This window comes from Lathyrus oleraceus, chromosome 3 (assembly GCF_024323335.1).
Source record: "Lathyrus oleraceus cultivar Zhongwan6 chromosome 3, CAAS_Psat_ZW6_1.0, whole genome shotgun sequence".
NCBI lineage: Eukaryota > Viridiplantae > Streptophyta > Magnoliopsida > Fabales > Fabaceae > Lathyrus > Lathyrus oleraceus.
The window spans coordinates 492,009,453-492,014,423 of NC_066581.1; the positions used below are offsets into that span (position 1 = coordinate 492,009,453).

A 4,971-nucleotide genomic window follows, 5' to 3' on the forward strand; every position below is an offset into this window, starting at 1 on the left:
GCGCCACAGACCAAGCCATGACGTGTCAAATTCAACTTCCATCAACTCCCACGTTTTCCCACTACTTCCACTAACGCGCCCCATATTGTGCTTGTGGCGGGCGCCATGGCCTTGTGGCGGACGCCACAAGAGAAAAAACGGTTCCCTCCTATTTTCAAGTAGAAGGGCATCCAAGTCATTTCCAACTTTTTACTTGCCTATAAATAGAAACGCGAATTCACTTTTACAATCATCCAAACTTAGAGCAGAGGCAAACTCAGAAGCAACTTTGTTTCACTTAGGCATATATTCAGTATTTTATAGTGGTAATCGGTTCGCATTGGAGTGTTACCACAATTGTGTAATCAAGTCTGTGATAGAGTCTGTAATCGAGTTTGGAGCACTTTGGAAGGAAGTTAATCATGCCGCCATTTTCTTTTCCGCATTGCAATTTACTCAGCCCTCCGATTGGAGCAGGTTTTTATTACTCGCCTTTACTTTATTTATTTCCCGCACTCGCTTTTATTTTATTTATTTCCCGCACTCGCTTTTACTTTATTTATTTCCTTGCACTTGCTTTTACTTTATTTATTTCCCGCACTCGCTTTAAATTATTTATTTCTCGCACTCGCTTTTACTTTATTTATTTCTCACACTCCCTTTAAATTATTTATTTCCTCGCACTCGCTTTAAATTATTTATTTCCTCGCACTCGCTTTACTTTATTTACTTTCCGCACTCGCACTACTTTTATTTACTTTCCGCACTCGCACTATTTTTATTTATTTTAATGCACTTTTACTTTACCATTTCTAGCTAAATTTATAAGGTTAGAATGTAAGGATCATAATTGAACCGAAAATCCGTACAATTGTTCGTAGAAACACTTAAGGGCTATTTTAACTTTCAAATTAAGTTTTCCCGCACTTCAATTCTGTTGGGTAAGATCGAAAGCCGTCCAACGTCTTTTTAAACTTAATTATTTTTAACTATTTCAAAAACAGCGAAAGCGCTTTGTTTAGTTCATTAGGAGATTTTAACATTAGGAAGAAAAGAGATTTTAAAACTATTTTCGGACGCGTTTATAAGTTTAGAGTCTGGTTCGTAAGAACCTCTTTTGGTTAAGAAATCCAGGTTATAATACTTTTCAACTTAGTCAAGATACTATATTTCTTAAAAATAGGTTTACTACTCTAACGCAATGCGTGCCTTTTTATAAGTGACAATAAGAGGGTTTGATTAGGGAGTACAACTCGGTTCTGAATACGGGAAAGCGACAGTTCCTGTTAAATTAGTTCTTTTCAAAGTAGGAAACACTGCCCATAAGTAGCTCTACTAGCAAGTACTTGGATTATCAATTAATTACGTGAATTACATTCGACCCTGTCTTTATTAATTAATCTTTATTCAACACTTTACTTTTCATTGCACACTACAAAAACACCTATTTTTGATTGCCTTTGATAAACACCATAACAATAGATAACGATAGATTGACACTTGGTCTCTGTGGATTCGACAATCTTTTATATTACTCTGACGCGTTCGTACACTTGCGAAAAGCAACGCATCAAGTTTTTGGCGCCGTTGCCGGGGACCAATTTCGTCAAATTTCATTTTCCTGTTGTTATATCGTTTAGACTTAGGCTATTTCCCACCGGTCAATGCGAAGAACTCACAGCACCGGAAGTTTAAGCTTAGTATATCCTCTGGCGGAACCTGAACGTTATGCTCGCGCACGTTTATTCTTTCATAGAATTAAGAGAGTTATGGCCGAAGATCAAAACCAAAGACCTGTTAAAGATTTCGCTCAACCATCTAACGAAGAACCTAGTTCTAGTATAGTAAACCCAACCATCCCAACTAATAATTTTGAACTTAAACCATCCCTGTTGCAACTAGTGCAACAGAGACAATTCGCGGGTCTCGCTACCGAGAACCCTAACCAGCATTTAAAAATATTTCTTCAATTAGCAGACACTTTTAAAACCAATGGAGCTTCTCCTGAGGCAATACGTTTAAGATTATTTCCTTTTTCCCTCAGAGATAAAGCCCTATCATGGTTAGATTCCCTTCCACCCAATTCCATTACAACTCGGGATAACCTTAAAAGAGTTTTTCTTGCTAGATATTTTCCCCCAAGTAAGACCGTCGTTCTTCGAAATCATATAACTAGATTTACCCAAAACCAAGGAGAATCGCTGTTCGAAGATTGGGAGAGATATAAAGAGTTATTACGAGCATGCCCACATCATGGTTTAGAAAATTGGTTAATCATTCAAACCTTCTATAATGGACTTCATTACAACACAAAGATGACCATCGACGCTGCCGCAGGCGGTGCTCTGATGAACAAACCTTATCTTGAAGCTAGTGCCCTCATTGAAGATATGGCTCAAAACCATCAATCATGGGGAGTCGAACGAGCGACAGTTGAGAAGAAGGAAGCCCAAGGAGGAGCGCATGAACTAAGCTCTATAGACATGATGCAAGCTAAAATGGACGCATTAGCCCTTAAGGTCGAGCATATGTGCATAAACCCGAATACTGTAGCCGCAGTTTCGTCGGATTGTGAGATATGTGGAACCAAAGGACACCAATCTGCAGAATGCAGTCTATTAAACGAAACCCACTCTGAACAAGTGAACTACACCCAAGGGAACCCATATTCGAATACCTATAACCCTGGATGGAGGAATCACCCGAACTTCTCCTATAAAAACAATAACCCTATTCAAAATAATGCACCTCCGAGACCTAATTATCAAGCCCCTAGATCAAATCAACCTATGCGACCTGTGCCACCAAAGCCGAGCCTTGAGAAAATTATGGAAAATTTTATCACCGCTCAAACCCAACAAAACAAGGAGTTCATGAACCAAAACATTCATGTTAACGAATTGATTACTCAGTTAGGAACCAAGGTTGACCAAATAGTTACTCATACCAAAATGCTTGAAACCCAGATCTCCCAGGTAGCTTTAAACCAAGCCCCTCAGACTACTCCTGGAGGACAATTCCCTGGACAAGCCCCTCAACAAAATCCGAGAGGACAAGCCAATGCCATTACCCTACGAAGTGGGAACGCTTATGATGAGCCACCAAACCCTAGATTGAGTGAACCCGAAACTTCTAAGGAATGTACCAAACCCCCGGACGAAGTAAAGGAACCAGAGGAATCTGAAAACCAGGAAGGTCGAGATAAAGGAGAAGAACCTAAAGATAAAACTTACGTACCACCCCCGCCATATAAACCACCTATACCATATCCGCAAAGACTCAAACAAACCCAGATCAATAAACAGTATCAAAAATTTATTAAAGTTATAGAAAAACTTCATGTAGAAATCCCTTTCACAGAAGCCATCACCCAAATACCTTCTTATGCAAAGTTTCTTAAAGACATCCTTACCAACAAACGTAGACTTGACGATCCGAAGCCTTTGGAATGTAATGCTATTTCCGACGACAAATTAGCAAAGAAAGATAAAGATCCTGGAAATTTCTCCATTCCTTGCCTTTTGGGTAATCATGTCATCGAAAAAGCTTTTCTAGACTTAGGAGCTAGTGTGAGCCTAATGCCTTTAGCGGTTTGTGAGAGGTTAAACTTAGGAGAATTACAGCCCACTAAGATGTCACTTCAGTTAGCCGATAGATTTGTTAAATATCCGATAGGCATTTTAGAAGATGTCCCTGTTAGGATAGGTCAGTTATTTATCCCTACTGATTTTGTTGTCATGGACATCAAAGAGGACAATGATATACTAATCCTTCTAGGTAGACCATTCTTATCGACTGCAGGAGCCATAATAGATGTCAAGAAAGGAAAGTTGACATTTGAGGTAGGCGACGAGAAAATAGAATTTATACTTTCGAAATTTCTTATGGCATCTGTGATGGGAGACTCGTGTTATGCCTTAGATATCATTGATGAATGTGCTAGAGAATTAGAACAAAAAGAAATTATAAAAACAATTAAGTTACTATCAACCCCCATAAAGGAAGATGATGACTTTAAAGAACCTTACATCGATGATAACCTTTACGAATGTTTATCCCTTACCCCAGATCCTATGCCATGCCCTAAGAAACCAACCTTAGAACTTAAGGAACTGCCTAAGAACCTGAGATATGAGTTCCTCGATGAAAAGATGAACCGTCCAGTGATAGTTAGCGCTACCTTGAGCCATGAGGAAACGAACCAACTTTAAGACGTTTTACGAAGACACCCCTCAGCCTTAGGATATAATATCTCTGACCTGAAAGGTATAAGCCCATCCGTATGCATGCATCGGATTTCGCTATAAGAAGATTCAAAACCCTCTAGGGAGCATCAGAGAAGAATAAACCCTATAATGAGTGATGTTGTTAAAAAGGAAGTTCGTAAGTTACTTGAGGCAGGTATCATCTACCAGATCTCGGATAGTAAGTGGGTGAGCCCTGTGCATGTAGTAGCTAAAAAGGGAGGCATCACAGTCGTGCAAAACGATAAAGGCGAACATGTAGCAAAACGTTTAGAAGGAGGATGGCGGATGTGTATAGATTATAGAAAATTAAATAAAGCAACTAGGAAGGACCATTTCCCTTTACCATTTATAGACCAGATGTTGGAGCGTCTAGCCAGACACTCTTACTTCTGCTATCTAGATGGATACTCTGGATTCTTCCAAATACCTATTCACCCCGAAGATCAAGAAAAAACTACCTTTACATGCCCTTATGGAACTTTTGCCTACAGACGAATGCCATTCGGCCTCTGTAATGCCCCAGCTACTTTCCAACGCTGCATGATGTCAATCTTCGCAGATTACCTAGATGGGATCATGGAAGTGTTTATGGACGATTTCTCGGTTTGCGGATTTGATTTCCACGATTGCCTTGCTAACCTTGAGAAAATCCTGGAGAGATGCGTGGAGGTGAACCTCGTGCTAAATTAGGAAAAATGTCATTTCATGGTAACCGAAGGAATAGTTTTAGGACATATAGTTTCCG

At 39.5% G+C, this 4,971-nt stretch overlaps 1 non-coding gene across 1 annotated transcript; it reads right to left on the reverse strand.

The window, feature by feature from the left end:
* Nucleotides 1-2,132: 2,132 nt before the first annotated feature.
* Nucleotides 2,133-2,239, reverse strand: LOC127133596 (small nucleolar RNA R71). The gene has a single exon (XR_007807551.1). It is a non-coding gene; the product is annotated as a small nucleolar RNA R71 (small nucleolar RNA).
* Between the last annotated feature and the right edge of the window lie 2,732 nt (nt 2,240-4,971).